The sequence below is a fragment of the Bos grunniens genome, chromosome 10, assembly GCF_055505025.1.
Source record: "Bos grunniens cultivar Pamir isolate PY7600 chromosome 10, Bosgru_T2T1.0, whole genome shotgun sequence".
NCBI lineage: Eukaryota > Metazoa > Chordata > Mammalia > Artiodactyla > Bovidae > Bos > Bos grunniens.
In genome coordinates this window covers 71185011-71194156 of record NC_141174.1, presented here as the reverse complement: position 1 = coordinate 71194156, position 9146 = coordinate 71185011, and the positions used below count along the sequence as shown (strand labels likewise).

The window sequence follows — 9146 nt, the reverse complement described above, 5'->3', positions numbered from 1 at the left end:
CCAAATTCTGCACAGTCAGCTTAAGTGGTAGGACCCTAAAGGACACAGTGTGATAACAAGGAACTGATTAATAATGCATATGATGTAGATGTTCCCTAAATTCCCTGAATTGTTTTGTGACTATCCATCAGTATTCTGTGTATAAAAAACAAGGCTCTGTTTTTAACCTGTAATTGGTTTGAGGTCCACTCTGGCCTCCTGTACCTTTTTTCTTACTTATGATTGAACAAAACTCTCCTTTTTTATACTTGAAGCTTATATTTTTTTTTTCTCTCCACTGACTAACTTTACTTTTTACCAATGACCCTCACTCTGTTTTTTTGCTTCTTAACTATTCTTTCTTACTTTGGTTGTTGTCTCTTGTTTAAACTCAGATCACAATATCTTGCATAGCTATCACTTTCTCAACCGTTTATTTAGAATGCAAAATTAATTGAAATAATTCTTTATGTATTTGATTTCCTTAAGCTGACTTTTAATAAATAAGTGACTTTTGTAGAAGGAACAATATCTGGAAGAGATTAACATTACACTAAAATCTAGATAATTGTTCCTTTCAAACAGGAAGACTTGGTTAATGCAGCAAATGTAAAAGCAAGAGAGAAGAGAGGGTGTTTGTGTGTATGAAAAAGCATAAGTTAACTTCTAAAACACTGGAAGCATTTGCCCTTTACTCCTTTCTTACCTCAGAAAAGACACTGAGGTTTGTGATCTCCCTCACAAGTGCACACTCTGTCATGTCTAATACTTTATCTGTCTACAAAGAGAGATAGAGAAGATAGATATGAATAAAATTATATCTAATCTCTCCCATCCCTAACACTTATGAATTACAATTATCTTTTAGGACGTTCATCTTGTAGAGTAGGTTATAACACTTAGAAATTATATTCAGTTTTTAGTCTGGAGAGAAAAAGCTGAGGAAGAATTCTGCAATTTCTGCGTAGTTTCCACTGTGGACCACTGATGATGAAAATGCTCAGTAATAACAATGAACAAATGAGAGGAAAAGGTAAAAAATTACTATGCAACTCTGTTATTATGCTGTGAAAAGAAAGAAAAAATTACACAACTTTGTAGGTTTAATAGAAATATGACTTTGTAAGATAATTTTCAATTCAGTCATCTAACATAAAAGAACAAAGTTATTTTTGCAAAACAATCACTTTTTTATTTGTGCTAAATCACAAACTTTTTATAAAAGAGATTACAAGAAATAGAAAATGACTTGCTTTGTATTACCCATTCCTCTCCAAACTAACCTCTACCCAAGAAAGGAGGAGAGGGAGGGAAAGAAATAAAATGAAAAAATATAACCTTCAAAATTTTATTCTCACCCAGATGTTAGTCTATAAAAAGAAGGTTCCCCAACATAGACAGTCCAGGACTCTATTGTTTCCAGCATCTGCTTTAAAGTTGCTGAAATTGCAAAGAAAAGTTAACTCTATTTAACATATGTCTAGTGCATACAAGCCCTTTTATTGTTTCTTAAACCCTTGAGCTACCTTTGTGAAGATAATACTATCTTCAAATAAGAAGACAAAAGTAAAGTTTCCCCTCTGTTTATATAATTTCGATTGAAAAATTATTTATTTTTACTTAAAAGTAAAATTAGCAAAGCATTCGGGACAGTACGATAGCTGTCATCTGACACACTATGACTATAACCAGGCTGTTGACTTACGAAAGAGTCTTATCTGAAGGTCAGAAATGCAATCAAAAACCAACTAAATACAAGGGAAACCAGTGAAAGGAGAATTAATCCATCTCCAATTATACCATTTATGGTTTGTTGTTTGAGGGCTTATACAACTATTATTTATCTGAAATAATTAGAGCTTTAGAAAAAAAAATCGTAATGTAAAAATCTCCGTAATGAACTCTACAGAATATTTAAAGTCAAAGGAAATATATGAGCACGTGCAGATTTGCAGCCATGAATGGGGCACAGAGCTTTCTAACAGGTTTGTCTAGGTGCGGCATGGGCAGAGGAGAGGCACATGGAGCCTGTGATTCATCTGTTGTCCCCTGAATGGACAGATGCCTTCCCTGGTAAACATCAGGAAATCTTTGCTCTGTTTCCTTTCCTTCTGCCTAGGATTTTCTCTTCCTAGAAAGGGAACATTATCTCTTTCTCGCTCAACCTCTACAGTCTACCGTTTTTCTCTCCGTTTAGAATTGGCAACTCACTTTTGCTGTGTAACAGTTACATTTATTGTGTTAAATTCTCTTGATATCTTACCTGGGTAACGTCCCATCTTTATTTCCCCCTTCCTGAATAATTTCTGTCTTCCTTTCTGTCTCTTTCTCCTTAGAGTCTCCCTGTGCCCCACAACATTTTCTCTTATTCTGTAACCTCAAGGTGCAGCTGAATTCACTGCTCTTTTTCCTGTCACTCTGGACACTCATCAGGAGCAGATCTCTTTTTTTACCTCTCTTCCCATATAGTTATACATGCATTTGGGAAGGACGACTTATGCCTTAGGCCAGCGTTAGGCAAGGGGATCATAATATCCAAGGAAATGCAAAATGTCTCAGAAAGAGTAGATTTTTCAAAATATTTTATTTTAATGGAGAGTACTGGCAGATGCAAAACTTTAAAAGTAATATCCATAAAATATGATCCCTCTGTGTTTCAAACACACTGTCTTTATATCCTGCAGGTGTTCTTCAAGACCAAGTTGAAGCACATTCATTTAAAAGATCTCTCGCTATTTTATTTTACTTTTCATTTCCCAAAAGGTTTTAAGTGATTTCTTCAGCACAGTTTACTAAAAGGAAGATAGATGCATTTGTCTACTGAATCTGAATACTTTGATTTGGCTCCAACAAAATGTATCTTAACAAGTCTGTTCTTAGTAGAGACACAGTTTAAGTAACCTACTGTGCATTTCATTTGTAAATAATTTATTATTGAATACAAATGGCCACACATTCCAACGTGTCAAAATCAACAGGAGGCAGGGTTTGGTATAAGGGTTCACTATTAGCCAACTACATTTTTGTCCAGATTGTATGCAAGGCATAGTTAATATTTAATTTAGTTTATAACACTGAAAGGTTCTAGCATATACCTCATTGTCATGATATACAAAGCAGAATACACTGTGTCTTCCTCTTGGTGAAAAGAAAAAATGTTTAAACTTCCCACCGATGAAGCAATCTGAGAAACTGGGTAACTTTAGGTGTGTTTTTTTTCAATCCCACCTTTGAAAGAAACAATGAGCATTTATATGTATATTCAACAATGATTCCAACCCTCCCACTCCCCCAAAAAGCTCTGATGAGTTTTCCATCTTTGGATGCCCCCATCACACTCTAGGAGAGTAGAGAACAATCGGTGGGTTTCGCATAGCACCTGATTGATATTTCCAGGGAGTGAAAGCCTCCACTGGCAGATTAGGCTGATATTGCATATTCAAACACATACAACGATATATTTGTCATTGCTATTGACCTTTATCTCTCCAGTTTCCTGACAACCTTCTACAGTTATTGACATTACAAATACCAGCAACAACGTGCAGGGCAAAGTATAACCTTTCATTTACCTTCATGTCCCTCAAATGACTCGTGTAGGTAGTTTCAACAAAAGCGGCAAACAATGACACTGTTGATTTTTTTTCCTCTTAACTTGCTAAAATGTTTTCCATTTTCCTCTTGTTCTCAGAAAATCATGCCAATAACTCTCTACAAAGGAAACGATTTCAAATGAATACAGGTAATTAGAAGTGTCAAGAAATCAGCAAAGTAGGGTGTCTGCCATCATTTCTTGGAGAGAATGCCAGATTCCCTTTCAAAAAGGTCTTTGTCATTTTTTAATAGAAGGTAATTAATGTAGACTACAGTAAAATGTACAGGATCCCAGTCGTTGTCTTTCTTGCCATAGAAATGGGACCATAAAGATGTTTTGATATCTAGAAACAATCTTCTGAGGTTATTTTAAAGTGACTTTTAATTACAAAAGTAGTCCTTTTAATCTTTTCATTTTAAAAGAAAAAGGATTTAGAAAGGGCATATTTATTAGGAGACAAAAGACAGAACGTTTCACAAGGAAAAACTATATGGAAAGTGAAACAACAGGATTTTATAAAGCTGACAAGAGTTAAGGATTCAATAAATTAGCCTATATCTCAAATGTTTCCAACAGTAAGAGAAATAATGCATAATGTCCTAATAAAGGTAGTTATACTTTTAACACTATGACACTTTGGACACAATCAGATCTTTTTTTCCTCAAAAACTACACCAAACTATTTAGCTTTTTTAAAGCCAAATCTCCATGAGACCTGTGACTCATAGGTATTTATTAAACATGAGAATTTTTAGGACTCTTCCTATTTGTGAATGAGGGTAAAATTTAAGCCAATTTTGAAATTATCTGAAGGCCGTAATTTCCCACTATAAGCTATTCAAATGGAATAATCCTTCTAAGCTTAAGTTTTTACATGTACGTACATATGAAATTATTCTCATTTCATCTCTTGGTTCTCAAGAAACAGTAATGTTTCTTCACTTAAGGTTTCATTATCTTGGGATAGCAAAAAAGTCTTAATCACAATAAATATAAAACATTGAAATCTGAAATTGAAATTATAAGGTTATTTCAATATTGATGACTTTAACATTGAGACATTAATTAATTGGGAATTATGATAAAAGTACATATAAGTACTCAATAAGTATGACCATCATTATCTATTATTGAGAATAAGATGGACTGAAGAAAAAATATAGCCAAAGCTTTATAATAAATCTTTGTCAATGCAACAAGTAGAATAACATCTTATTTTTCATAAACCTCTCTCCTGAGATTATTCTCCTTCACGGAATTCATATCACTCATCAAACAAACAAAAGAAAAACGCTAAACTGTAATTGATGTGCTAATCATATGCTATTCCATTCACCAATAATATGCTTCTGGAAATCATGATTTAGTGTAATTTTGTTTATAAGCCAGTCAAGTCAAATTTTCAGAGTGAATGAATCTGGCCATTTTAGAGAAGAGACCACAATTCATACAAGCATAATCTTTAAAGTCTGGCATTAAACTAATGTATAAAGGGTAGTGCAAAATGTCACAGAATCATTTATAATAGATATTACTCCAAAGGTGGGAGAAGTAGCTAAGTCGTAATGAAGATGGAGGCTAGGAAAAGTGGCTTGTTTGATATATTCAGATTGATCAAGGCCGAGGCAAGTTTTATAAATAATGGACCCAAGCTTTAACCACCACATAGAGGAAATAATCAGAGACTATTTTAGTTCTAAAGATAAAGTGCAGTCCAAAAACTGAAGTGAATTCACAGTATAAGGAAAGAAACACAGTCAAAAATACAGAACACAGAAAGATGGACATAGAAGGTGGGAAAAGTTGCTTCTAAGCAGGACATTAGCATCAGTGAAGAGAAATCTGGGCTTCCTCAAGTACCTGGATTTAGCTGATGGTTCTTTCTTGCTCATTTGACTCTGGTTCTTTTAGCCCCAGGAGGGTGGGTGGTCAGGAAAGTAAGCCATCAATGGCAGGATCGTTTCAAGCTGTATTGCTTCATCCTCCAAATCATATAATCTCAGCTCAGAGCCCTGATTCAATGTTTTCTTAAAGCATGTATCATAAAACCCTTCTCAGAATCAAAGGAGGTTGGAAGAGTCGTTTGAAATACCATATTCCAAGTGTAATGTAGTACGACTGGTCTGTATTTCACTCCTTCCCCCCTTCCTTACTTGTAAATAAGAAATTCCATTAGGATGTGTCACATTATTACCCTCCAACCAGACAATGAAGATGAGTCATTTCTTCTGTTATTAATGACATGGTTTATTGTGTATGGCCTTAAAAAGCAGATCACTGCCAAAATAATAACAAAATATTAAACATCTTCAAGTTAAAGATTACTGGTTTCATCATCCCCTGTTGTTCAAATGTATAATTGTAGGTGGGGCTAGTATTTAGCCAGTGGGTAATAGAAGGGGTCATGCTGGTTGCTTAAGTAATGAAATATTATTATCCATAGTCACAAACCAATAACTGCTTTTATCCCCCAAAGACTGACCATGCTCTTAGCAGCCTGATTTCTCATCCCCAGAATACCTACCTCAAGCTAATTCAAGTAATGCCTTTATAGCAACAGGTTCTCCAGCACCCTCAGCAAAATGACTGATGTCTTATTGGTTTGTGCTATTACCATATCAATTATTAAACGTTTTTGTAATAACTCCTGATGCCAGCTTCTCTTTCACCCAATGGATTAATTTGTTAACCCTCTTGAGCATGTGTTTTGCAGATGGTAAACTTATTCTATAAAAGCCCCATTTATATTTTCATAGCTAAGTCAGTTGATTGATAAAATCTATGCTTACATTTTCTACTCAAATTATATCTTCCACACTATTTTTATGTGTCCATGCAACTAGGTAGAATCAAAGATATTTTAAAGATTAGCTTTAGCACCAGAGAAGGCAATGGCACCCCACTCCAGTACTCTTGCCTAGAAAATCCCATGGACGGAGGAGCCTGGTAGGCTGCGGTCCATGGGGTCGCTAAGAATCGGACACGACTGAGCGACTTCACTTTCCCTTTTCACTTTCATGCATTGGAGAAGGAAATGGCAACCCACTCCAGTGTTCTTGCCTGGAGAATCCCAGGGACGGGGGAGCCTGATGGGCTGATGTCTATGGGGTCGCACAGAGTCGGACACGACTGAAGCGACTTAGCAGCAGCAGCAGCAGCTTTAGCACAGCTCAGAAGCACTTCTGCAGCCCTTCTCTGCATAGAAGACACTGTGTTTGAATGAGAAGTTTTATCAGGCTCATTAATTTTCATAACAGAATACCAGCTTTACCACCTGGAAGTCTGATACCTAAAATATACAGCTCTCACTTCAATAATCAGTTATTTAAATATTATTGTGGGTTTATTATGGACTAGGCAATTAACAACCTATAATATCCATGCTTAAGGTGCACAGAATTCAACTTTTAAATGAGTTCCATCCAACTTCTGCCAAAGCATGGTCAAGACAACCTATATTAGACAAAGTTTAAAAAATATTCACTATTTCTCTCTGATTCTCTAAAATCTATTACAGAATCTACTTTTTAAAAAAAAGAAGCCAATGGACCTGAGCTGTATTAATTTGGCACTCTGTAAAAACACTTTTTATTAAATTAGCAAGTATTATTGAAATTCAATATGAAAGATAGTACAATGAAAAAATTTTGTTCATCTTTCCTAAACAAATTATCCAACATGTTACCCATTTCACTCACAAATTTATATCTGTAATCCAGACCAGTCTGAATCTACTTTTCTAACAACCTCTGATGTCTCCACTGCCTCAAAGGCACCTGAAATTCAATATTTAGAATTCTCAACTGATCATTTCTCCCCCAAATCTGGTTTCCTTTCAGGGAGTCCCTGTCTCAACACCTTTATCCATCCAAAAGGGGTAAGTTTGAAACCCTAAGAGTAATCCTTGACCCCTCACTCTCCATCACCCACATATTTAATCTGTTACCAAGCCAATTAATTTAACCCCCTAAATACCTCTCAAACCTCTCTCTTCTCACCATCTCCACACTATCATCTTTCACACTATCATCCTTTACCACAGTGGCCCTTGAAATTGCCTGCAGCTTCCGCCCTGAATATTCTCTGCTCTCTGCACTGCAGAGTGATGTTTTCCAAATACAAATCTGATTATCCTCTTTCTCTGCTTAAAAATCTTCAAAGATCCCTGAGTTTTTTAGGCCTTCAAAGGCCTGCTTCAGTGACCTAGTGTGTGAAGATCTCCATTACCTGCTCATGCAGAATTTTGCCTTCCCTTATGACAAAAATACCAGCCACATTGCCTGAAATAGAATTCCTCCATGCTTCTTTCTGCTACAGAGCCTTTGACCACACTGTTCCCTTTGTCCCCTCCCACTCTTTCTCCATAATCCCTGCCTCTTGAAGTTTAACGTTCATAAGAATTACCTGTGCGCCTTGTTAAAACAGAAGCAGACTCTCATTCAGTAGGGACAAGCTGGAGCCTAAGATTATGCATCTCTAAGAAGCTCCTAGCTGATGCTGGTGCTGTTGGCCGATGGGCAGAACTCTGAAAACAAGGACTTAAATAGCTTCTGCTTATCCTTAAGATTTCAGCTCAATTTTATACTTGGTATCAATAGTGTTTATATGTCAACCCCATCTCCCAATTCATCCCATCCCGCTCCCATCCCCCTTGGTATCCATATGTTTATTCTCTACATCTGTGTCTCTATTTCTGCATTGCAAATAAGATCATCTATACCAATTTTTTCAGATTTCACACATATGTGTTAATATATGATATTTGTTTTTCTCTTTCTGACTGACTTCACTCCATATGACAGTCTCTAGGTCCATCCATGTCTCTACAAATGACCCAATTCCTAAAACAGATATCTAACGAGAACCTACTCGATAGCACAGGCAACTCGACTCAATGCTCTGTGGTGACCACCTAAATGGGAAGGAAATCCAAAAAAGAAGAGATATCTGTATATGTACAACTGATTCATTTTGCTGTACAACAGAAACTAATACAACATTGTAAAGCAAATATATCCCTATAAAATTTTTTTTAAATAAAAGATTTCAGCTCTGTCATCCCTTCTTTAGAAAAGTCTTCCTAACCCCAAGTCTAGTTCATATGATTTTGTTATGTGCTGTCATAGAACGGTGCTCCTTTACACACAGCAATGATCTCTTTTGTAATTACTTTGTGATTACAAACTAATGTAAGCATTCATTGATATTTCTCCACTACTGTACTGGGAGCACCACTGAGTCCCCAGTGACTAGCAGTATACAAAGGCCATATAAGACATTCAGTAAATAGTTGTTGACTGAGTAACTAAAACGGGAAGGAAAGAGCCTTGTCATAAACTATTGGAATTTAGTTGATCAAAATAAAGTGTGTTAGTTTGTTCCTACTGAGGAATATGTAAATATTTATTTTTATTCCATGATAGCCAGGTAACTCATCACATTTTCCTTTTTTGCCTTGCCAGTGGGGACCATTCCTAAATTTACTGTTATGCTACAGGAATCAGTTGAGCACAAGTTTAGGTTTTTTTTTTTAATTATAGAAATTTCACCTCCACTTTTCTATGTTTATGAC

General features: G+C 35.8%; 1 long non-coding RNA gene across 1 annotated transcript; it reads right to left on the bottom strand.

The window, feature by feature from the left end:
• Nucleotides 1–1151: 1151 nt before the first annotated feature.
• On the bottom strand, nucleotides 1152–5706 carry LOC147364801 (uncharacterized). Its single transcript, XR_015134995.1, has 3 exons — nucleotides 5435–5706; nucleotides 3552–3690; nucleotides 1152–1419 (listed from the first exon to the last, which is right to left on the bottom strand). It is a non-coding gene; the product is annotated as an uncharacterized LOC147364801 (long non-coding RNA).
• Nucleotides 5707–9146: the final 3440 nt, after the last annotated feature.